At 40.4% G+C, this 27003-nt stretch overlaps 1 long non-coding RNA gene across 1 annotated transcript; it reads right to left on the minus strand.

The window, feature by feature from the left end:
* Nucleotides 1-11218: 11218 nt before the first annotated feature.
* LOC118163249 lies at nt 11219-26566 on the minus strand. The gene is made up of 3 exons (XR_004748945.1): nt 26554-26566; nt 11714-11719; nt 11219-11344 (listed from the first exon to the last, which is right to left on the minus strand). It is a non-coding gene; the product is annotated as an uncharacterized LOC118163249 (long non-coding RNA).
* Nucleotides 26567-27003: the final 437 nt, after the last annotated feature.

The raw sequence follows: 27003 nt of genomic DNA on the forward strand, positions 1-27003 counted from the left end.
ATTTAAATTTTCCTTTTTTTTTTTTTTTTTTTTTTTTTTTTTTTTTTTTTTTTTCTCCCATGTGATGCCAGTGCCTAGTTTCAGTGGTAAATACCATTTCTTAAATGTGCTGTAGATGTGACATGAAAAGATATTGCAGGCTTTCTTTTTGCTTTCCTGTATCTATCTTGAAGTTCTATATTCAAGTCTCTGTAAAAGCAACAACTTTCAAGTATATATTATTGATGTGGGTTAACCCTGGTAGGCAGCTAAGTACCACACAGCCACTCTCGCTCACTTCCCCAACAGTTGGATGCGGAAGAGAATCGGAAGGGTAAAAGTGAGAAAACTCGTGGGTTGAGATAAAGACAGTTTAATAGGTAAAGCAAAAGCTGTGTGTGCAAGCAAAGCAAAATAAGGAATTCATTCACTACTTGCTACTCTGAGACAGTTTAGCCATTTCCAGCAAAGTAAGCCTTCATCATATGTAACAGTTATTTAGGAAGACAAACACAGTAAGTCCAAATGTCCTCCCCTCTTCAACTTGTTTCCCCCAGCTATATTTCTGAGCATGACATCATATAGCATGCAATTTTACTTCAGTCAGCTGGGGTCAGCTGCCCTGGCTGTGTCCCCTCACAGTTTCTTGTCCACATGCAGCCAACTCAAGATATACTGGCACAGAAGTGTCAGAAACAGAAAAGGCCTTGACACTGTGTGAGCACTGTTCAGCAACAAATAAAACATCAGTGTGTAATCAACACTCTTTTGGTCAGAAATCTAAAACTTACAAACTACTGTGAAGAAAATTAACTCTATCTCTCTCCAAGCAATACAGATCTATTTATTTTAATTTCTTGTTCTTGTCTGTAAATGTCAAAAAGGAAGCACTTGAAGAACTGTTTAGTTAAGCTGGGGGAGGAAAGTCATCTTTAATTCATCACAGACAGGATGCAGTACTCTAAAAAAAAAAAAAAAAAAAAAAAAAAAAAAAAAGAAAAAGTACAGTTTGCATATTTTGGATCCTGACTTCCTATTTTCCTATTTTACTTCTTTGCAACTATGACTGCATTATTCATTTAGTGAAAAATACATGGTATTCCATAGTAAAACCTAAGGAAAGAAAACAGTAATTTTCTTACATTAACAGAAACTAAACAGTCTTTAGAAAAGTTATGAAATACTCCGTAAGTTAAAGAACATTTTCTCATCTTTATGCAAATTGTTCAGTGTCTGTATGATTCAGCAAATGATCTCCTTTGTCGCTAAAGTTATAGGCTGATTATAGCTAATCAACTGTGATTGCAGATCATAGCAAAATTTTTGGCAGTTTGGCTGTAGGCTTTTTCATGTAAAATTATTATTCCTGATCTAAACTTCTTATTTAATAAGCATTGCTAACAAAAGGAAGATCTGTAGCTCATCAGGAGTCATTTTACTTTCTATAGAAAAGGGGCTTTAAACCAAACAGAACAGTGAAATTTCTTCAAAGTGTGAGCAGAACTTAACTTCAAGGACACTTTCTTTTTCTTTCTAAGGAAGCTACCCCATGTTACAAAAGGGCCAGCTCCAGCTGGTTCCAAAGGGACCTACTTCTGACCAGCGCTGACCCACTGAGTGACATTGTTTGCACCTCTGTGAGAGTAGATTTAAGAAAAGGAAAAAAAAATAAAAAATAAATAAAAAGCACGCTACACAACAGCAGCTGGGAGAGAGAGTGAGAAACAGCCCTACAAACACCAAGGTCAGTGAAGAAGGAGGGGTTAGGAGGTGCTCCATGCGCCAGAGTACCTTGCCCTGTGTCCAGAGCAGGGTCCCCTGCATTCCATGGAAAGGCCCCTGGTGGAGCAGGCTGTCCCCCTGCAGCCCATGGGTCCCACACGGAGCAGATCTCCACACTGCAGCCCGTGGAGGAGCCCCCAGTGGAGCAGGTGGATGTGGCCTGGAGGAGGCTGCGGCCCATGGAGAGCCCCTGCAGGAGCAGGCCCCAGGCTGGAGCTGTAGCCCATGGAAAGGAGCCCACACAGGAGCAGGGAGCCTGGAGGGAGCTGCCACCCATGGGGGACCCATGCGGGAGCAGTTTGCTGCTGGGGGATGGACCCCGTGGTATGGACACATATCTGAGCGGTTCTTGAAGAGCTGCTGCCTGTGGGAAGCCCATGCAGGATCAGTTCAGGAAGGACAGCATTCTGTGGGAGGGACCCCACGTTGGAGCAGGGGCAGAGAGTGACCTTGAAGGAGCAGCGGAGACAAAGAGTTAAGAACTGAACACAGCCCCCATTCCCCTGTTCACCTGCACCACTCGGGGGGAGGAGGTAGAAGACGGTGAGTGAGGGTGGAAGGTGTTTTAAGTTTGCTTTTAGTTTCTCACTACGCTAGTCTGATAGGCAATAGATCACATTTATTGAACACCTATTTCCATGTGTTGATAGTGATAGGGAAATGGTTTTAAACTAAGACAGGGGAGATTTAGGTTATACATTAGGAGAAAGTTTTTCACTCAGAGGGTGGTGAGGCGCTGAAACAGGCTGCCCAGAAAGGTTGTGGATACCCTATCCCTGGAGGCATTCAAGTCCAGGCTGGAGGGAGCTCTGGGCAGCCTGCTCTAGTGATTGGCAACCCTGCTCAGAGCAGGGAGGTTGAAACTAGGTGATCTTTAAGGCCCTTTTCAACCCAGGCCATTCTATGATTCTATGATATTAATCTCCCCATGCTGAGTCTCTGAGTCTGTTTTTTTTTCTTTTTTTTTTTTTTTTTTTTCTGTGGTGATAATTGTTGAGTGATCTCCCTGTCCTTATCTCAACCCCGTGTCCCTTCCATCATATTTTTCCCCCTTTCATTTTGAGAAGGGGGAGTGAGAAAGCAGTTCTGATGGAGTTCAGCTGTATAGCAGGGTAAAACTACCATATATTTAGATAAATTAAAAGTTTAATTGAACATTCTCATGGTTACTGTGTTCTGCTTAAAACCGTTATTTTTTCCTTTACCTTACAAAGTACTATGCAATGATGAAAAAGAATTAAGCAGCATTTCATTTGCAAAGTTCTGTTAAGTTTATAATAAGAAATTAATAGTATAATAGTTCTACTTTGACACTAGATTTGAGATTTTTTTTTCTTCAATAGAAGAATCTTTCGTGCTAGGAGAGAAAGAGGTATCAGATTGACTGTGTAGGTGTCCACCATGTGCAACTCAGTTTCTTACTAGACAGAACCCCAAATGAAAGAAATCTCCAAGGTTTCTACTGGCATGTTTATATACCTGCAGAGTTTTCCCTTTTGGGCATGTGTTGACAGCTTTACAGATCTGTTTTCTGTAACAGAATTCAGATAATGACATGATGAGTTGGAAGTAACACAGAGATGGCTAATAAAGACATTGTACATATCTCCAGTTTTACCCTGCTGTCTTATTGGTACTCTGTGTGGTGCTTCTTCCTGATGGGAATTCATAGTTTGACAGCCTCACTCCCAGATGTAAAGGAACTCTACATATCTGTATGACATCATAAGAGTCATATTATGTCATTGTATTGTGTTAATATGGCAAGGTTATGGTAGCTGGGAGAGGTGCAGGAATTACCTCTTTCAGAAAAAAGCCATTTCCAACTGGGTCCAAAAAGGACCCACTACTGGCCAAGTTGAGACAGTACGAGATGTTGGTTGTGAATCTGTGAGAGCTTATTTAAAAGGAAAAACATTGCAACAGAGCAGCTGGGAGAGGGGAGTGAAAAAAAAAAAAAAAGTAAAACAACTCTGCAGACACCAAGGTCAGTGAAGGAGGGAGGAACTGCCCCAGGTACTGTAGCAGAAGTTCCCCTTCAGCCCATGGACAGACCATGGTGGAGCAGGCTGTCCCCCTACAGACCACAGTGAAGCATGCTGGAGCAGATCATGCTGCAGCCTGTGGAGGAGGTGGATCTGGCCAGAAGGAGTCTGTGGCCTGTGGAGAGTCCACACAAGAGCAGACCAATAGTCCATGAAGAAAAGCCCACAGTGGAGTAGGTGGTCTGGCAGGAGCTGCAGCCCATGAGAGGCTCATGCTGCTGCAGTCTGTTCGTGAAGGTCTGCACTCCATGGTATAGACCCAAACTGAAGTAATTCTTGAAGAACTGTTGTCTGTGGGAAGTCCCAGGAGGATCAGTTCAGGTAGGACTGCATCCTCGGAGAGGGGTCCTGTGCTGGAACAGTAACCGTGAAGGAGTGGCATTATGGACTAACTGCAACCCATGTACTCTATTTACGTGTGCCTCTCAAGGGCAGGAGGTAGAAGTTGTTTTTTGTTTGCTTTTCATTCTCACTGCTTCGGCCTGTTGTCCCTGTTAATCTCCCTTAATGCTGATTCTTTTTTTTGCCTGTGATGATAATTGGTGAGTGATCTTCCTGCCCTTATCTCAGCCCCAAGGCTGTAGGATTGCATGGGGTTGTTGTGGCCAAAGTGCAGGAACTGGACCTTAGCCATGTTGAACCTCATCCCATTGGCCTCTGCCCATCGACACATCCTGTTCCCTCTGCAGGGCCTTTCTACCCACTGGCAGATCGACACTTCCCCCCAGCTTGGTATCATCTGCAAACTAACTGTGGGTGCACTCAATTCCCTCATACGAATCATCAATAAAGATCGGTTTCTCCACTCATTGCCTGTTTCTATCTGCAACTTTTTGATTTCAGTCTGAATCTAATTTTACTGTTAATGAGGAAGAGGGCAGAGACAGAGGCAGTACAAAATGAAACACCTTTCCAATAGCCTGATGGAATATGGCAGGATGACTTGTAAGTTGTATCATTGTGATCTCAAGGATGTGTGTAGTATATGCACAGCTCTCAAGGGACTTAGAAGGGATCTAATAGACTAATGTCTAAAGTATTGTTAATACTAACAAAAATTCTGAAGAAAAAAGCTCAGGAACGGTCTGTCACACTTTCCTATAGCCTGTTGAACACACCAGAGGTATTGTTTTCATACAGGAATCCAAGAACAAAATTCACCCCATAGAGTTATACCATTGCTGGGGTTCTTTGTCCCAGAAAAATGCAAGTAATTTAAAGAAAGTGTTGACATTAAAAATAAATAATATATTTTAAAAAATAGGATATTTAATGTAAGAAAGTTTTAGCCTTACAGAGGTTAGAATATCAATCATTAATCAATCATTCAGCCAGCTACATGAAACATGCACATAAATATGCATATATGTCTCATTTCATATTACCTTTATAAACAGCTAGGAACAAGTACTTCAAACCTGCCCATAAGATATTAACGAGCATCCTTATCAGCTACTGGAAAATAAAAATAATTAAAATAATAATAATAGGGTACAGGAGCCCAGTCAAAACAAATAAACAAATAAATAAGAATGGAAAAAATAATAAAAAAAAAAAAAAAGGAAAGAAAGAAACTGGAAAGATAGAGATACAATTCCATAAGTGAAGGGTGTGAAGCAAATACTTCTGGGGACTTGGGAAGTTATGTTTTTTGTCACCTTTACTGAAATATAAAAACTACCCAAGGCACATACTAGAAAACAATATCATATCTCCTGCAATTTGGCCTGTCAAACTGAAAATAAAACAAAGTAAAGACAATGTAATAGTTATCAAATACCAGTTTATATCCATCATTCATTAACATTAATTCATTATCTTCTTGGAATACCTTGGTGAAGAACTACAAATCCAAGACTGATTTATTACTGTCTTGGTGGTCAGACAAAGAAAATGGTGCCAGTCACTCTGGAAATTACTTAAAATTATTACTCAGCCAAATATCCAAATTGGAATATTAGAAGGAAAAGGCCTACAAATATGTAACAAAATTGTCTCCTCAATACAGTTCTTTGCACTCGAGAGAGATATTATAATTAATTTATTTTAATTTACTAGGAACAGGGTATAATCTACAAAGCAGTTTTTAGTGAGTCTCTTGGCTCACAGTAGATGTGGAACAAGTGTTATTTTAAACATAATTTGTAACATTTAATTGCAAGTCCCTGTTCTGCCAGATATTTAACCTTTTTTTATAATTATTAGTATTGTTCCTGCGAGATCTATAATACCTGCAGTCTCTTCATCGTTCCATTACCTAAAAGGAAATGAGTGAAACAATTTCTGGTTATTTCCTTTTATTTTGCAAGAATATAGTAAAGCAGAAAAGGTATGCTAACTAATAATTCTGATGCATTTGAAAAAGAGTACTTACCGAGGCAATCAGTTCCAGGGCAGACCTGTTCTGCAGCAGAGCGGGGGATCGCAACAGGCAGGGCTTTCTTTTTTTGGCATCGAAGCCACTCAAAGCAGCCGAGGGAGCAGCCAGAACCCAGCAGCCCTCGCGAGGGAGGCTGACAAGGCGTGGGGGAGCCAGCAGCGCCCCCTCCCTGGCCGTTCAAAGGCAGCCCCCAGGGAGCACGGCGACGAGGGTGTGGCGCATCAGTAGGGCACGGCATGGCAGTTCGCACAGGCAGGTCGAGCAGGGAGGGTTCTTGCCGCTCTGTCGCAGCGGTCTTTCCCTTCAGTACTTGTAACCTGCTTGCAAGGAACCTGGCCATGGTATCAACCAGGCAGAAAACCAAGGCCTTTGCATCTCTTGCAGCCTCTACAGCCACGGTCACAGATGTGGCTACTCAGAGGGCTTGGGGAAACACGCGGCCATCCAGGTCTTGGGCTGCAGGGTGTGCCCAAGTCTTGTGTCTGAATCTGACAGCAGCAGCGAGGGGTATGCCTGTGGGAGGTGTGCCCAGATTGAAGAGCTGGTCAGCTGAGCAGCTCCGGGAGGAGGTGAGCAGGCTGAGGAGCATCGGGGAGTCAGAAAGGGAAATTGACTGGCGGAGGTGTACTCTACCCTCTCAGAGGCAGGCTCACGAGCCTGCCACAGCACAAGTGTCTCCTGCTATGCAGAAGACAGAAGTTCCCCCATCCCGCCAGGCAGTAAGAGGAGACCTAGGCCAAGGGGGGAAATGGAGGCAGGTTCCTGTTCGAGGTGGTAGGCGAGCCCTGTCCCTGCCCACCTCCCCTTCCCACCTACCCTTATATAACAGGTACAAGGGTCTAGAACACGACAGTCAGAACAATGGAGTAGATGAAAGCCCGTCCCAGTTGAAGAGGGTGCCTAAGGCAAGGCAACCTACCCCCTGCATTGCTACGTCATCTGTCAAAAAAGAAAGAAGGATTATTGTCATGGGGGACTCCCTTCTGAAAGGGACAGAGGGCCCAATATGCTGACTGGACCCAATCTGCAGGGAAGTCTGTTGTCTCCCTGGGGCTCGGGTGAGAGACTTTGCTAAGAAAGTCAAGCACCTGCTACGGCCCACTGACTACTATCCACTACTGGTCTTTCAGGCTGGTAATGACGAGGTAGCAACGAGAAGTCCGAGAGCAATCAAAAGGGACTTTAGGGCTTTGGGGCGACTACTTAAAGGATCAGGGGCACAGGCTGTGTTTGCCTCTGTCCTTCTGATAGGGGGGATCAATGCCGACAGGCGGGCTCATCACATAAACATGTGGCTTCGGGACTGGTGCAAGCGGCAGAACTTTGGGTTTTTCAGTCACGGGAAGGTCTACCAGGCTTGCTGGCACCAGATGGGATGCGCCTCTCTCAGAGAGGGGTAAGGATTTTTGGTCAGGAGATGGCAGGGCTGATAGATAGTGCTTTAAACTAGAGTTGAAGGGGGAAGGATATAAAACCAGGCAAGCTGGTGATGAGCTAAGGGATGGTGCACTAGAATCAGAGGGACTGTGTGCCAGTGAGGACCTTCGGTCAGCTCCACAAGGTGCTGCGTATAGGGAGGTGCATTTGAAGTGCTTCTATACAAACACACGCAGTATGAGGAATAAAATGGAAGAGCTAGAAGTCTTGGCTCAGTCCCACAGCTACGACATCATTGGCATAAGCGAAACCTGGTGGGATGAGTCCTGTGGCTGGTGTGTTGCAATAGATGGTTACAGGCTCTTCAGGAGGGACAGGCAGGGTGGCGGGGTGGCGATGTATGTGAAGCATGGGCTGGACTGTGTGGAACTTCAGGTCAGTGATGGCAAAGTTGAGAGCCTCTAGGTAAGGATTAAGGGATGGACAAACAAAGGGGATGTCGTTGTGGGAGTCTATTACAGACCACCTGGCCAGGACGACAACGCTGATGAATTATTATTTGTGGAACTAATAGATGCCTCAGGATCAACTCCCCTTGTCCTTATGGGGGATTTCAACCTGCCAGACGTCAACTGAGATCACCACACAGATGACACGAGCAAGTCCAGGAGGTTCATAAAGCACCTAGATGATAACTTCTTGGTGCAGGTGCTAAGGGAGCCAACTAGGAAAGGTGCCCTCCTAGACCTGTTCCTGGAGAACAGAGAGGGCCTTGTGGGAGAGGTGGCTATTGGCGGCCATCTCGGTCATAGTGACCATGAAGTGGTTGAGTTTAGAATTTATGTTGACAGAAGGAAAACTGCCACCAAAACTTCAACCCTGGATATGGGGAGAGCGTGCTTCAGGCTGCTCAGGGAACTAGTCAGCAAGGTCCCCTGGGAGACTGCTTTTGAAGGCATTGACATCCATCAGTGCCGGTCAATCTTTAAGCACTGCCTCCTAAAAGCACAAGATCAGGCAATTCCAAAATATCGGAAGTCAGGCAGGCGGGGCAGGAGGCCGGCATGGCTGACCAGGGATCTTCTACTGGAGCTTAGGAGAAAAAAGAGAGTGTACGACTGCTGGAAGGAGGGTCAGGCGACAGGGAAGGAATAGAGGGATGCTGTTCGTATTTGTAGGGGGGAAATTCGTGTGGCCAAAGCCCAGCTAGAGTTGAAGCTGGCCGTGTCTGTGGGAGACAATAAAAAGTTTTTTTAGATACATGAACAGAAAAAGGAGAACCAGAGAAAACATAGGTCTGTTACTTGATGGGGAAGGTCTCCTCACAGACAATGACACAGGCAAAGCAGAGACGTTTAATGCCTTCTTCGCCTCTATCTGTAACGTTGATGATGGGCTTCAGGACCCAGGGTGCCCTGAGCTGGAGGACCATGATGGTGGGAATGACAAACTCCCAACCGACCCTGAAAGTGTGCAGGATTTGCTGCTCCACCTGGATCCCTACAAGTCCATAGTTCTGTATGGGATTCATCCCAGGGTGCTTAATGAGCTGGCTGACATCATTGTGGGACCTCTCTCAATTATATTTCAATGATCTTGGGAATCTGGAGAGGTCCCGGTAGACTGGAAGCTGGCAAATGTTGTGCCAATATTCAAGAAGGGTCAGAAAGAAGACCCAAGCAATTACATCCCTGTCAGTCTCACGTCAGTGCCTGGTAAAATTATGGAGAAGATGATTCTTGAAGTTATTGAAGTGCACCTGGGGGACAATGCAGTCATTGGTCCCAGCCAACATGGGTTCATGAAGGTTAGGTCCTGCCTAACAGATCTGATTTCCTTTTATGATAAGATCACCCAGCTAGTTGGCCAGGGAAACCAGCTGATGTGATCTTTTTGGACATCAGCAAGCCTTTTGACATGGTTTCCCATTGGATCCTACTGGACAAAATGTCCAGCATTCAACTAGACAAAAACATCATACGATGGTTGAGCAATTGGCTGATGGGCAGGGCTCAAAGGGTTGTGGTAAATGAGGCCACATCAGGCTGGTGGATGGTCACCAGTGGGGTCCCTCAAAGCTCCACTTTAGGGCCAGTCCTCTTCAATGATTTGGATGTAGGACTAGAAGGTGTTTTGAGCAAATTTGCCGACGACACCAAACTTGGAGGAGCTGTGTGGACTCGTACGAGGGTGGAAAGGCCTTGCAGAGAGATCTGGATAGGTTGGAGAGCTGGGCAATCACCAACGGCATGAAGTTTAACAAAAGCAAGTGCCGGGTCCTGCACCTGGGACAGGGCAACCCTGGCTATACTTACAGACTGGGCAACGAGACACTGGAGAGCAGCCCCGCGAAGAGAGGGATCTGGGGGTTGCGGTTGACATCAAGCTGAATATGTGCCAGCAGTGTGCCCTGGCAGCCAGGAGGGCCAACCATGTCCTGGGATGCATCAAGCACGGCATTGCTAGTCGGTCGAGGGAAGTGATTGTCCTGCTCTACTCTGCGCTGGTGCGGCCTCACCTCGAGTACTGTGTGCAATTCTGGGCACCACAGTACAAAAAGGACATTAAACTGTTGGAGAGTTTCCAGAGGAGGGCGATGAAGATGGTGAAGGGCCTAGAGGGGAAGACTTATGAGGAGCTGTTGAGGTCACTGGGCCTGTTCAGCCTGGAGAAGAGGCTGAGGGGGGACCTCATCGCAGTCTACAACTTCCTCGTGAGGGGCAGTGGAGAGGCAGGAGACCTTTTCTCCATAAACACTAGTGATAGGACCTGTGGGAACGGAGTTAAGCTGAGGCAGGGGAAGTTTAGGCTTGACGTCAGGAGGAGGTTCTTCACCGAGAGGGTGGTTGCGCAATGGAGCAGGCTCCCCAGTGAAGTAGTCACTTCACCGAGCCTGTCTGAATTCAAGAAGCAATTGGACTGTGCACTTAGTCACATGGTCTAAACTTTTGGGTAGACCTGTGTGGTGCCAGGAGTTGGACTTGATGATCCTTATGGGTCCCTTCCAACTCGGGATATTCTATGATTCTATGAAGAAAAAAATCATTCAAGAAAATGAACACGTAAAGTTATTTTTTTGACTGTGTGTCCTAATTAGGTTAGTTAAATCACTCTCTTTCTTTCTCTCTTTCTCAATGGTATTTTATTTTCCATTCATTTTAAGGGAGAAAAATCTCACTAGAATATTAATATTAAATACAGGTACTTTTAATCTGGTAATGTCCTTGGGCAGATTCATCTGTTGTCCATCTATCTTTCATTTAAATAAGTATTCTGTAAAATACTGATGCAACACTTAATTTATACATAAAAGAAACATCAAGTCAAGAAGGATACTAATTAATTTGATCTTTGTGAGCTTAAGCCTGAAGAATGTCTTCTTGACTTCTACTTCAAGGAATCAATTATATCTTCAAAAGACTCCATAGCATTCATTTTGAGATGTCTAATTGAATATTCAGTTATCCTAACTGCCAAATTCAGCTGTGGATATCAATACCTTTTATTTAAAGTGATGATACTAAAGATATTGAAAGGGCTCTGAATTGCTGAAGTTACATTTTTCTGGGAAGATTAACTACAACATGATGGCTTCTGTGGTACAGAAGTTCAGATCATCAGAGATAGATTAAAGTAAAATTAAAGCAATCTTAGAAACAGAACTCATTACTTCCTACTGTGTCATCTCAGGGAAAAGTCCTTCATTTCACTTGTTTACAGTACAGCAATATTTAGTGGCTTGTTGAGTTGTGAAAAATTCTAATCAGTGCACTCAAGACTCCTTTTGTATGACCTCTGCATCTTTATAGCGTGCATCCTACCTATTATTGTGAATATGCATTTTTGAGAGGAGTCCTTCTGCTATGTCTCCATTTCTCAGCATTGGGACAATCTTCCACTCTAAAGGACTGTGTACCTATCCACTACACAACACCCAAGGTGGTCTTTCTCCCCTCTGCTGAGCCGCACCTTAAAGCAAAGCATAACATATGGTAAAACAGGAAAAGCAATGCACAAAAGATATTTTGTTATGCTTAATATGAAATAATTTCTATGTATATCAAACAATATCACAGTCTATGTTGAATTTGTCATCAGTGGAAATGTTCTCTATCTCCTAACACTAATAGCACTGTCTCTCTTCTCAAACCTGAAACTTGGTGCTCTATACTCCATTTATAGAGAACTGATTCATATACTTGCATTAAAGCTATTCATAAAGAAGCAATATATATATATATATCCTATTATAACAGGATTTGAAGTTATATAGAAGAACATATGATTATTTTAACTTTGTAGCTTAAGCAAGCAAACAAAAAAACAAGCCATATTCTTAAGATTAACTCTCAAGCCGTCAAAACATAAAAGCTCAGTTGTTGCATTTCCTAAAGGACATGAAAGCCCATTCAAAGATTACAGTAAATTACAAATTAACTTGAACTGCATTTTTACTTAAATGAGATGTTCCACTAGCAGATCTGTTTTACCACATTATTGTCAGGGCCCTGAAGGTACCACTAGGCCTGACTGTCACTGAGCAGCCTCCTCTGGGACCTTCCACCACCCTGCCCTGGGCCCAGGACCACATTTCAGCCCAACAAGGCTGCAAGTTTCCAGCTTCCCAGAGCCCTGTCTAACCATGCATCCTTCCAAGCTAGGCCCACCATGACTCTATGTCCCAGCCTGGCCTCAACTCAGCCCTATCCCCAGGCAGGTGGCCCATGAGGACTGTGGCTGCCGCAGTGACCCCTGCTGCCTTGATCCTGCTGGGGCAGTGGGATGGACCCTGGCTGATAGGCTCTGCCCACACAGCTCCCACGAAAGGCTGTTGCCACTCTTAGCCTCTCTCCACATGGAGCTGTTGGCCTGCACTGTGCCTGCACTGTGCCAGTTATCATGGACTCATAGATCACTTGGGTTGCTCAAAACCCCATCCAACCTGGCCTTGAACATTTCCAGGGATGGGGCATCCACAGCTTCTCTGGGAAATCTGTTCCAGTGCCTCACCACCCTCAGAGTAAAGAATTTCTTCCTTATATCTAATCTAAATCTACCCTTTTTAATTTAAAACCACTCCTTCTTGTGCTATCACCTCACACCCTGATAAAAAGTTCCTCCCTAGCTTTTCGGTAGGCCCCTTTTAGGTACTGGAAGGACGCTGCTGTAAGGTCTCTTCTCCAGGCTGAACAACACCAGCTCTCATCCCGTCTTCATAGGAGAGGTGTTCCAGCCCGTTGATCATCTTCAAGGCCCTCTCTGAACTTGTTCTAATAGGTCTATGTCCTCCTTGTGTTTGGTGCCTCATGGGCTGCAGGGGGACAGCCTGCTCCACCGTGGGCCTCTCCACAGGCCACAGGGGAACTTCTGCTCCGGTGCTTGGAGCACCTCATCCCCCCTCCTTCTTCACTGACCTTGGTGGCTGCAGGGCTGTTTCTCCCATTTCTCTCCCAGCTGCTGTTTTTTTCCCTTTTCTTACATATTCTCTTATAGGGGCCCAACCAACATTGCTTGACTCTGGCCAACAGCGGGTCCCTTTTGGAGCCAGATAAAACTGGCTCTGATCTAAGACGGGTCAGCTTCTGGACTCCTCACAGAGACAACCCCTGCATCCCACTCTACCAAAACCTTGCCATGTAAACACAAATTCCTAGAAAGTGGTCAGAAAGAACCATATATTTCAAGTCAGAGCAGAACTGTTGTGACTGCAAGTGAGTGTGTCTGAAATTTAATTCAGGTACTAGCTTTTTATAGAGCTATCATTTCAGAATAGTACTTTCCTACGAAAAATGAAACTTTTCCCTGAACTCATGAGAATAACTGTTCCTAAAGTTCTACAATTCCAATAGTAGCTTGAGAAATATGGACCAATTCCGTTCTTGCCCCCTAAATACACAAATAAGTTACTATTTGCATAAAGTAGAAACTCTTTAAATACAAAACACATAGTCTTCAGTAAATATTCCAGAAAACCAATTATGAACAGTGACTGGATTTTGCTACTGACTTGAAAACAGTTACTTGTGACCATCGTAAACACTTAATATTCCTAAATATTTTTCATAAATGTTTCACACTACTCTAGTTATACTGACTTTAACAGTTAGTACTGTTAAAGTCAGCACTTTAGTGAATTCCTACAATATCTGTTCCTCTAGAATGAAGGTTTCTGTCTCACTTTATAGATACTACTACCCTGTGAATGCGATATCATTTTAAGTAGTTACATTTTTACAACCAATTATCAGAGAGCAGAAATAGATAATAAGCTCTATGAACTATTCAAAGAATCTTTTTTCTCAGAAGACCTAAATCTGAACCTCTCACATTTTGCCTACATTAGGAAAAAAAAAGTATTTAATTCCTGGAATTAATTATAATAAATATAAATAAATGAATAAATAAATAAACCAACAAAACATTTAGATTAATATGTATCTGCCTAGTCAGAGAGGAAGTTATCTACTTGCCTAAATAATACTCCACAGAAATTTCTTTAGGTCATGATCTCTGTCTCTTATTTAAACTCTCCTACAGTGACAGCTTAGGTACAATAATATCAAAACATGCTGTCAGCTCCCATATTAGTTGAACAGTATTTTCAGTAGTATATCAGAGTAATGTATCCAATAGTGTATTTAATGTAGCAGTAGTACATAGCAATGTGTTTAATATAGCAGTATTTAGGAATGTATGAAACAGTATATTCTGTCTGATTTCTTTGATAATGGTAATGTCCCAGTTTTTAAATGACTGCCTAGTAGTTTGAAAGCTATTCCAAGAAATGAGTCCAGAAAAATGGGTGTACAGCTGTAGCCTGCCAGTTACACTGTTTTAAAATAAGTTGAGTTTTGCATTCTTTTTCTTTCTCCTTTGATTATTTATAGATTTTAATTTGATAACACCATAACATAAGATACAATCAAAATGTTAAAATTAATAATTCATCCAGAACCACCTTTCTTTTAGCTTATTACTAAAGGCTTTAACTATACTCTTCTACTGTGCATTCTTCTGAACACGACTATGATTCCTGTGTCCTAAATTCAACAGCAAGGATAAAGGCAAACATCTGTCGTTACTGTCTTCAGCCTGGCAGCAAAGTACTTTTCTGGGTTTTGGCTGCAAAGCATCTTTCTGAGAAAGGATTATATCATGACTTTTGAGAAATAAAACTTATTAGTAGATTACTGTAGGAATATATATATATATTCTAGGTATTTAAAATTAAAAAATAATAACAATAACTGCTTTTAAAAAGTTGAGCAGGACTGGACCCAGTCTGACCATCACTGAATCATGGAATCATAGAATATCCTGAGTTGGAAGGGACCCACAAGGATCACTGAGTCCAACTCCTGACTCCACACAGAACCACCCCAAAATGAAACCATATCTCTGAGAGCAATGTCCAAATGCTTCTTGAACCCTGGCAGTCTTGGTGCTATCACAGCTTCCCTGCGGAGCCTGTTCCAGTGCCCAGCCACCTTCTCAGTGAAGAACCTTTTCCTAATATCCTGCCTGAACCTCCTGTGATGCAGATTCATGACATTCCCTCGTGTCCTATTGCTGGTCACCAAAGAGACATGAGAGCCTCCCTCTCCTCTCCCCCATGCAAGGAATCTGTAGGCCTCCAAGTGGCCTCCTCTCAGTCTCACTTTCTCTAGGCTGAACAAACTAAGTGACCTCAGCTTCTCCCCATACTTTTCCCCTCTGGACCCTTCACCCTAGACCCTTCATGGCCCTCTTCTGGATACTCTAACAGTTTTATGTCCTTCTCATATTGTGGCACCCAAAACTGCACACAGAACTTGAGGTGAGGCCATGTCAGCCCAGAGCAGAGCAGGAAAATCACTTCTCTTGACCAGCTAGCAATTGATGTAGCCCAGGATACAACTGGGCCTTTTGTTTGCCAGGGCACACTTCTGACTCATAGTGAACTTGCCATTGACCAGAACTTCCAGATTGCTTTCTGCAGCTTCTTGTCCCCCAGTTTGTACATATACACAGGGTTGCCCCTTCCCACGTGCAAAATCTGGCACTTGCTCTTGTTAAACTTTATGTGGTTGGTGATTGCCCAGCCTTCTATTTAATAGCTCCTCCCAATTTAATGTTATCCATAGCACAAAACTTTTGCTCCAGTTGCTCTGCTGTTGAAGTAATAGCAACATCTTCACAATGCTTTTCATAGGAGTAGATGAAAAGATAGTTTCTCTGGAAAGTTGCTGCAGCATGTCCAGAGTATTACCTACAAGCAGAGAGTAAAATGTATACATATACATGTATTTAAATACAGTGAGATTTATAACACAATGGTTAACATTCCGTGTTGTTCTCAATAGTAAGCAGACCTGTCGTCATTGCTTTTCTTGGTGTTCTCTCATGTTTAGGGACCAATCTGTGCTGTCCCCTGTCTCCCATCTACTGCACAGAATACATTGCTGCCTGAAAGGAACCAAAATCTGTCAGAAGAGCCAGGCACCTATAAATTAGGGACTGCGGATGTAGGTTTTATTCCTGAGTCCTCAGACTGACAATAGTCTTAATTATGAGGGAGAAGCCAAATTCTCTTAACTACATTATTTATTATATTCCTAGTTAATATACAATAAATAGTTCTATAATGCTGTGCCTTATGACCTCCATAAATTGCAAATAGCATTAGGAGAGTGTAAGCAGCCATGTCATAAGTAAATTACAATGCTGAACATAGCTTTTGTGGAAATTAATGTATAGTTTTTATTGGCAGCACAATGCCAGTTAAAAAATGGTAATTTCATATAAATCTGTATTTCAGATTAAAAGTTATTTGAACTACAAATATAAGCATGTATTAAATAATGATGAAATATGTTTTTCTAGTTCTTATGATTTGATCTTGTTCCTTTCATGTTGTTTTGTTTTCTGCTTAGTGCATATGCTTTACTTTTTCTGTTTAACTTATTTAAAGCAAAGTAAGATTTGATTTTTTTTTTTTTTTTCCTGAAGCAACAAAACTAATGAATTCCTAACATTTGTTAAAATGGATTCTATGGAACATATCAGGTACAAAGTTCCTGGAAAAATTGGTTCATGGATTGTATATAGCTGTATGCTCTTTATATATCACTCACTCTGCTCACTTCTGCCTAACTGGAGAAGTCATAGTTAATATAAAATTAGCAATATGGCAATCCAGGCCCTCTACTCTGCCATCCTTCCATCTCCTAAAATCAATTGACACTTCCATTTGGTGCAAATGTTCCCATGCGTGCTAAAAGCTTGCTAGCTTGTAGAATAAAATCTGATCTATATCTGAGCTTGACTGCAAATCAGAGAGGTACTGAACAATCTCAGTTTCTGTCAGAGATTAATCTGTTAGTCTTGTCAGGCTGTGCTGAATTCACTGGGTCTGCAATGTGGTTCAGCTGAAAACTATCGGAATCTTTTAAATTCTAAACTTACACATCTAGTGAGTGGTTTAAGTACCTTTTATTTCTACCAAGATTACACTGACAGGTTCCACGTTGCTGGAAAATGGCTAAATCTACAGACTACGAAAAACTGGTGTTCAGTTATTTGCTATCTTCTCTCTGAAGTGTGGATTGTGGGGAACGAAATGTAAGAAGCATGCAGTAAAAGGGAAAATAATAGGAAACAGGTTGGTGATCTGTCCCTGATGGAGGGATATCTGCCTTTTTATTTAAGTCACTGGGCGAAAATAGAAATTTGAGAGCATGGTTTTGTCCACCATCATGTTAGTTTTTACATATTTTTATATATATTACATATCCAGCACATGTTTGCTTTAAAATATTAATAATAATAATAACTTATGCATATGTTTAATCATATTTTTATGAATTGTCATTGAACCTCCCATCTTTTTATCAACAGCTCTGCATATATTCATGAGCATACTCCCAAGTTTCTCAGTTTGTATTATGCTAGAGATCATGTCTAGTTGGGAAACAGGAAGTTATCACTATGGTTAACTTCAGAATTTTCATCCATCATATTTCTTTCCAGACTTTTTTGATCTAGATTTAACTCTTCTGAAATGTAAATATAAAAAATATTTAGTTATTTCTGAGGGAATGTGACATTTCTGCTAATATGAATGATTTTCATAGAAAACAGATACTAAGTAATATGATCAATAGTGCTGACTTAAGAAAAAATGTAGATGTTAGTTTTATTAAGATTGGATTCTTGGAGATCCAAGGAGAAGAAAATATATTTATATGAGTTGGAAAAAGCATAGTTCGGTAACACAAAACTATGGTCAAAAGAATTTGAAACTATGGAGTATAATAGATGAAAAAGAAAGTCAAGGAACAAAATGATTTGCTGTGTAATTCAACATTTCTGATGTGCACAACTAGTACAAAGTAATACAAATTTACCTTGGAAGATCTAATTCATTGTAATCACTTAGAAGTTCCATAAATGAGAGCATGAGAGTGTCATTTAACTGTGAAATGATGTTTATTTGTGGAGAAATGAAGAAAAGGGAAGAACACAAAAAGATAGCAACTTGCTTGAAGGGGTGTAAATAAAGTTTATTGGAGAAAAGCAAAACAAAACAAACAAACTAGGTTAATGTAAAAAAGAATAATAAAATATCATAGAATCATGGAATGATTGAGGCTGGAAGCGAAAGGACCTTAAAGATCATCTAGTTCCAATCCCCCTGTGATGGGCAGGGACACCTCCTACTTGGTTGGTCAGGTTGCTCACAGCACCCATCCAGCCTGGCCTTGAACACTTCCAGGAATAGGGCATCCACAGTTTCTCTGGACAATCAGTGCCAGTGCCTCATAGTTAAGGATTTATTCCAAATGTCTAATGTAAATCTACCCTCTTTCAGTTTAAAACTCTTTCCCCTTGTCCACTGCAAGTGTCCTACTAGTAGTGTCCTACTACACTCGCTGAAAAAAAGTCTCTCTCCTGCTTTCTTGCAGGCCCCCTTTAGGTACTGGAAGACTGCTATAAGGTCTCCCCAGAGACTTCTTTTTTTCCAGGCTGAATAACCCCAACTCTCTCAGCTTGTCTTCACAGGAGAAGTGTGCCAGCCCTCTGATCATCCTTGTGGCCCTCCTCTGGACTTGCTCCAACAGGTCCATATACTTCTTGTGTTGGGGGCCTGAGAGCTGAATGCTGTAGTCTTGATGAGGTTGCACAAGATGTTTTGATTTTCATTGAGCAGTCTGTTTAATAAAAATAATTAGTATGCATCTCTTCTGAATCAAAGCTACGTAGAATTCTGCAACTGTTCTTAAGCATAGTCTTTAAAGATCAAATTCAGTGGCACATGTGTATTCGAAAACTCTTCATCCCCTTATGGATATGTGTTGTGGTTTAACCTGGCTGGCAACTAAACACCACACAGCCATTCACTCACCCTCCCCCCTCCCTCTCTGGGATGGGGGAGATAAACAAGAAAAAAAACCTGAAGCCTGTGGGTTGAGATAGGGACAGTTTATTAGGACAGAAAAATAAAATAATAATAATAATAATATGTACAAAACAAGTGATGCACAATACAATTGTTCACCACCTGTTGACCGATGCCCAGCCTATCCCCGAGCAGCCAGCCCCCCAACCCCGGCCAGCCACCCCTATATATTATTCAGCATGACGCCAGATGGTATGGAATACCCCTTTGGCCAGTTTGGGTCAGCTGTCCTGGGTCTGTCCCTTCTCAGCTCCTGCTGCACCCACAGCCTGCACGCTGGCAGGACAGAGCGAGAAGCTGAAAAGTCCTTGGCTTGGTGTAAGCATTGCCCTGCAACAAGTAAAACATCAATGTGTTATCAAAATTAGTCTCATCCTAAATCCAAAATATAGCACCCTACCAGCTACTGGGAGGAAAAGTAACTCTCTCCTAACTAAAACCAGGACAATATGTGTGGACTACATTATGCTATTATTAAAAGATCTACTTCTCACTTAATACTCTTTTTCAGCCTAGATGGAAGATATGACAGTGTTCCCTTCAGATCATTTACCCTGTAAGAGAGAATAGCAAACATCTCCTTATGCAAAGAGTTGGACAACTTTTACAATATGCAAAATATTTGCAGTTTATGGCTGAACTATGTTCAGTTTGCAATAAAACAAATGGTAGTGGTGTAGTGGGTTTACATGGCAAGGTTTTGGTAGCAGGGGGCCATAGGGGTGGCTTCTGTGAGAAGGATCTAGAAGCTGCCCCATGTTTGGTAAGGGCCCCACTGTTGACCAGAGCTGAGCCAATAAGTGATGTTATTTTACGCCTCTGTGAGAGCATATTTAAGACAGGGAAAAAAAAAAAAAAAAATGCTGCGCCACACAGCAGCTGGGAGAGTGAGAGGAGTGAGAGACAGCCTTGCAGGCACCAAGGTCAGTGAAGAAGGAGGGGGAGAGGTGCTCCAGGCGCCAGAGCAGAAGTCCCCTGCGGCCTGTGGTGAGGACCATGGTGAAGCAGGAAGTGCCCCTGCAGCCCATGGAGTACCACGGTGGGGCAGGGTTCCATGCTGCAGCCCGTGGAGGAGACCACAGTGGAGCAGGTGGACCTGCACCGACAGAGACTGCGGCCTGTGGAAGACCCTTGCCGGAGCAGATTCCAGGCTGGACCAGGAGACCACACAGCAGCAGGTGACCTGGCAGGAGCTCCTCCCCATGGGGGACCCAGGTTGGAGCAGTTTGTTCCCAAAGGATGGACCTGTGGTACGGACCCATATCTGGAGCAGTTCTTGGAGAGCTGCTTCTTGTGGGAAGCCCACACCGGATCAGATCAGCAATAACTGCATCCTGTGGGAGGGACCCCACAGCACAGGGGACGAGAGTGACCGAGAAGGAGCGGCAGCGAAGAAGTGCTATAGACTGACCATAGCCCCCATTCCTCCGTTCCCCTGCATCGCTCAGGGGGAGGAGGTGGAAGAGGGTGGATAGGAGCGGGAAGGTGCTTTTGGTTTCTTTCCTTTGTTTCTCGCTTCTCTAGCTCATTAGTAACAGGCAATAAATCTTACTATCTCCCTATGCTGAGCCTGTTTTGCCCGTCACGATAATTACTGCACGATCTCTTAATCCTTATCTCAACCCTTGAGCCCCTTTCATCGTATTTTCTCCCTGCTCCTCTTTGAGGAGGGGGAGTGAGAGAACGGTCGTAGTGGAGCTTGGCCGCCCACCCAAGTAAAACCACCACAAGTGGTCTTCAGCATGTAAATTCCTTTGACTGAATTCTTCATTACATAGCATGAAAAAGGATGTGAATCGTGAACTATGCTAATTTTGATGCATTTTTCTGTGTAAGGAGTCCCATTGAGCTGGATGATGCTAAGGATTATTTTACATGTAAATATCTTGAATAGATATGGAAATCTAATTTTGATCACTCACCTTGTCTTGTGTATTTGGCTGTTAGAGTGATTGCTGAATTAATTTTTCTGACTACACAGCTGATTGCATATAAGTTTGTTCTGCAAATCAGCACTTGGACCTTAAGAAACTTCACAGCTTTTATTTCCTTGTTATGAATAAAAAATACCCACCCATGTAATATTGTTTGCAAGTTGCTGAGTGATGGATTATATTGTCTTAATTTTCTTACAAAACCATGCAAATGAAACACCCTTTACTTAATTATGGCATTGGCATATTCAGACTTCTGAAAAATGTTTAGTTACATAAGTATATACTTTTTAAGAACTATTTTTATTTAACAACACTGAGATAATTTGCATGTTATATTTAAAGAATGAAAACACATTTCTGTTATGTGTATGATGAAGCTATTTTCATCCTATTAAGTAGGTGAAGGATGAATCTGAAAAAGCAAAAATGTAGGGAAAAATGGTAGTGAAAATCTCCAGGACTACTATTTTAACTACATTTTGGATGCATAAAAGTGCATTTTATGTGACCAGTGAGCAGTTAAAATGTCTCATTCCATATGTTTCAGAATAACGAAAAAAACATCTACAGTGACTTGTTGATTTTATATGAAAGAGAAACCAGCAGTAATTTCTCCTCTGGGATGCAAGAATGCAGAAGAATTATAAGAAAGTCACAGATAAATCTATTGGATATATTTGGCTGGAGAGCAGGCCCGTATTTAATGAGTTTAATGAAAGTATGGAGTTTGTCTTAGTGATAGAGGACAATGATGTAAACTGAAATGTTTTCAAACATCAATATGTATGAACCGTTTTGTAGTCTAAAACAATCTTTATTATGTTATGATGTTATACGGGCAATGAACACATAAAAAACAAGTAATATAAAATGTACCTAATGTCCTTCAATAGTATGTGATGTCTCCACATACTTTCAAACAACATACATTCCTTCTTCCTTGACCCATTTTCCTAATTGAATTTTATATATTTAAACTATAGTGGTGCAAATAAGTTACGATGGTTCTAATTTTAAAATGTGTCTAATAGTTTTCTTTGTAGCTTACTTTGCAATAATATATTCTTACATTCTTTCTCAGTGATAATGATGTACTCCCATTTTGAACACCTGCTATATAATTCATTTTGCCTGCAAATCCTATTTTATCTTAAATCTGAATATTGATGAATTTGGCTTCAGGAAGTCTCTTGTTAAAATTTCAATAGTATGTTAAGGGAGATAATCTGCATCCATTTACTTGTTAATAAAGATTATAATTTTCTGCTAAGTAAACATTTACAGCTGGAAAGATCAAGGGGCTTGTAAAACCATGTCTGAAGAGAGTTGTCTTGCCATCAATGCAAAATCATTCAAGGATTAGTTGTATGAAAGTCAAATTGGAAAGAATAAATCCATATCCCTCATAAAGATCAATATGCTTTAAACTCAATTTTGCATAACAGCAGTTACAATTTGCATTGTGCAGTGTGACATATCCCTATGATACAGGCTGTCCCTGCAGCCTCCTTGTCTATACGCAGGTTGCACAAACTGCACTATTACATTCTTACATCGTTCTGTTGCAAGGTTCAGAACAATACTTCCAGTATTTTTCTTCTGTACACTTTTGTTTAATTAATTTCAATAAATTTGTAAGATCCAAAGTGTCTTAAAGCAGTGAAATTGTTATTAATCATAAACAAAATAACAGTATAAGTTTATTGCATAGTGAATAGACTTCACTGACAGTATTGAATAGACCTCCATTAACAATGATGCACATTTAGATATCTAGCTAACAAAAAACCACCTGCATTTAGCCTCTTTGAAGCATCCATGATTAGGACTTTTTAGAGTCAGTTCAATTTATCTACTAAAATGTAGACATCTAACAGAATTTGAGGAATCAAATTGTATACAAGATTAATACATTAATACATAATGCGTACAGGGGCCAAGCATATTTACCCATAAACCTCTCTGTGACTCCTGTCTTTCAGGAGCAGCACATGGCAGTCACACAAAAAAGTCTGTTATCTCAATAGTATAGTACAGTATAGTATGGATGTCCATGTTTTGGCAACTGAACTAAACTACAAATTTAGTTAAACAGAAACAAAAGCTTTTGTTGTTGTTGTTGTTGTTGTTTTTTTGCTACAATAGTATTTGAACTTTAGAATGCCTCTTCTCCATAAAGGAAAATATGGAGAGGTGACTGTCTAGAAGATAGGTATATACTGATAGATGAATAAAAGGCAGATAATCAGATTAAAATTTGGGCTCTGATCAGGTTGCTTTGGTGGCAGATTATTCTTTGGATCATTTTTGAACAGTTCCAAAGCATTTCATCCAAAACAAATTCTTTCTTATAAGGCAATAATCTTAAAAACTATACATAGTCATCAGTTCTTCCCTCTGTTTTATGGAACACAATAGAAACAGATAGAAGATCAAAAATAAAGATAGGTGTAAATAATTTTGCATCTATGTCACCACTGATTCAGAATGATGAAAACAACAACAAAGAACCATTTTTATCTAAAATAATTATTTTTTTTCTTTATTATTTTTATGTCAGAGAAGACATCATTTTATGCATGCATGCTAACATTTTGAAATTTATTTGTCAGGGTATCCTTCAGATTGCTCATTATTCTTTTTTCACAGAGATTCTGGCAGCTGATGTGCTGTATGTTATTGGCAAGACTGACAGCATTTCTCAAATATTTAACATTTTACTTGAAAATAACTGATGAGGTGTTTAAAACTGATAAATTTTACCCATTATCCCAAATACACATCTGTCCTTGGAAAATATCAGGTTACAGGAATCTGTGAAGGACAGCAGGGAAAGAAGGACTTCTTTATTCACAGTTGTTTTTGCTATTTCTGACACAGAACAAATTCAAGTACCACACTTTTTAGCAGTTAGCACTTTCTCATTATTTAATTAACTTTTCTATTGTTTTTCACTTAGTGGGGAACAAGACATAACATGATGCTGAAGGAACAAAATGCTGCAGATAGAAATTATGTCATTCCATTTCAAGAAAATCCAGTACAAGTGAGAAAGAAAGAGAGAATAAGGTACAGCAATCTGATGATGAATCAGTGCCAAAGAGAAAAACAGGGAGTATCTTAAGCAATAATTCTTGAAACAAAAGATAGAATAGCTGAGTGAAACTAAAATTAGTTTAACAACATCAAAATATGTGCTATGAGTAGGTCAGCAAGGTGTCAAGTAGAGTTTTACTGGAGTATGCACACAGATAAGAAGCCTGATAAATGTTTTGGTACGTGTGGAGAATGGAAAATGAAGTAGGAAGAGAATGACTGAGAGAAAAATACATTCAAAAACAAACAAACAACAACAACAACAAAAACAAAACAAAACAAAACAATATGGGTCATCTCAGGGAAAAAATAATAATAAAAATGAAAAATGCTATGTAAACGTTTAATCTTGGAATAGAAACTGCAGACCACATAGGATACCTCACACTCACTCATCCAGCACATGGCACCTACATTTTTAGTCAGCTAGATCCTGCTGAAGATATTCCCTGTTTAATTTTCATGATGAACAAACAGCTCTCCAGATTCCAGTCTTAAGTGACTAATGGCATTGAGATGCCATAGCAAATCTGACTTGGATTTCTGATGCCGCTGCAGACTTCCATCAATCTAAATCATATCTGCCAGAGATGAACTGAGGTCTCATATGAACTAAGAAATTTCAAATGTCACTAAAGGCCTATATTTAGGAAACAGAGTCCCAGAAATCTACAAATGACAGTAGGAACTCAGATCCTTAATTCTCAAGAATCTTAAATCAGACATTTAAAATTAAGTTCAGACTGTGGAGACTGTGGGTCAGAACCTCACCTTTAATCATATATGAGATTAATACTATTCCAGATTCTGATTCTAGTCTTTTTTTTTTTTTTTTTTTTTTTTTTTTTTGTCTCTAATTGCCAAAAGTAAAGCTGTTAGGGAAATCAACTTTTTTATTATTTTTATTTTTATTTTTTTCCTGTAAATTGAACAGTTGAAGTTTTGTTGTTGTTGTTGTTATTGTTTTTTAAGAAAAAAGGAAAAATAGAAAAATAAGGTCATATGTCTAAAATTAAATTCTGAAATAGAGGATAGAAAATATATCTGTGCTTTTGTTCCTCATATTCTCTCCATGTAGTGGAGAGAATGATGCAGACTTATCTCATAAGGATGTCATTAATGTGTATTCAATAGTTTTTAATATAATGCTATGTATTATAGCACAGGGAGCCAAGGAAAAAATCAAGTACTCAGAATCTTCTTTGAATACTGTGTCATAAATAAGGTATATGTTTAACAAGGAAGAGAAAGAAAGGAAAATGCTGCATAGTTGCTTGCCAAGTTTGCATGGTCTGTTCTATGTACTCAGTGATGCCAGCAACCTCTGGAAAAGTTATATGAGAAAAATCAATTACAGATCATACATACATGGAAGAACAAAATTAAGGCTACAGACAGAACCTTTATTATGGATTTTCTACCTTTTGTGAGTAGTTGACTTCCTAACCCATATGAACAGTCCTTTAACCTAATTTTTGTAAGTCTATAATATTACTTAACTCAAACTGGGCAGCTAATGCATCTTACAAAAAAAAAAAAAAAAAAAAAAAAAGTGATTGAATGAAGTGTTCTTTAGAAACCTACTGCTATATAGAGTAACTCTCATTGTGTCACAACCCACTTTCTTTCCTGTATTATTTTAAATTGTTTAATGCACAAAAATTGCTGAAATTGGTCTTTTCAGATTTTCTTTTGGCACTAATGTACTGAAAGGAATCATTTGAAGTTCATATTTATAGCAAAGTTACCTGCTTTTAGTGGTACTGTTCTAAAGCTCTGTTAGAAATCTGGAGCTCTTACTAGGTTTTTCAGCTCAGCAGACAAGTCCCTTTTATGCACTGAACTTCTTAATGTTGCAGAACACCTTCTGACAGCAACGTTTTTTTTGTACAGCTGCCCTTGTCTCTTTCCTCTCATTTACACTGACTCTAAAAATCTTTCAAACCTGCAGGCACACTTTAAAAGTTGAATAAAAAGCTGATATGTAATTCTTTCAGTCAACTATAAATGCAATGGCCTAAAGGCTCTCTGGTTCATTGAAAATCACTGTCTAGGTTTTCTATTTTTTTTTTTTTAATTTATTTTTCTTAATTTTGATGTAAAGGTGATGTCCAGAGCCAGTCAGTCAAGGATGACTACCTTGACTGTCGGCCTATGTCTTATGAATTGTGTAAAAATCACACTGGAAGCATGATTCTTTTATCTTGAGAAGGAAGTATGACAGTACAGATGTATTCACTGTCAGGTAATTCATTGCCTTTGACTAAGAACACCACCTACAAAAACCCGAGAGAAACAGAAAATAGATCCAAATGCAAATCTACAGCTTTTAAGAAGCACTATGATTAAATATTTTTTCCTCTTCCTAAAGGTAAAATAATAGATAAATCAGTCTCAGAATTGTATAAAAAATGGTGTAATGATGTAGTATTCCCAGGACACAATTTGAGAGTAAGCACCAGTGTTACTGTAGCAGCATGACAATACATGGAAAGATGTGGTAAAAATCACTAGCCATACACTGTTTTTGGAAATCATATAAATGGAATTCATGCAAAATATTTGTTAAAACCATTATATGTTACCTGTTAACCAGACAAGATTAAAAAAAGACAGAACGTAGGCAAGTCAAATCTCACGATGACAATACTCATGAAAAATGATGCTAGGTTTTAGAAGTCACTATTTAAAAATAAAAATTCTGTGGACCCCAGATCAGAGGTCTTAAGTGGTTCTTATTAGAAAAGTTTACTTAACATTTATACTAACTCTTTCACTTCTGTAAATAAACAGATGAATGAGGAACAGAGCATGAATTTTAATATTGGTATATATGATTCCTTCTCTCTTACTGCATATATTCCCCAGCTCTGTTTGTGTATATATTCCATTATTCTGACTGAGATAATTTAACTGTAAATATTTACACAATTGTAACATTTACAAGCTTCATTGGGCACTGAGAAGCTA

This window comes from Oxyura jamaicensis, chromosome 1 (assembly GCF_011077185.1).
Source record: "Oxyura jamaicensis isolate SHBP4307 breed ruddy duck chromosome 1, BPBGC_Ojam_1.0, whole genome shotgun sequence".
NCBI classification, from domain to species: Eukaryota; Metazoa; Chordata; class Aves; order Anseriformes; family Anatidae; genus Oxyura; species Oxyura jamaicensis.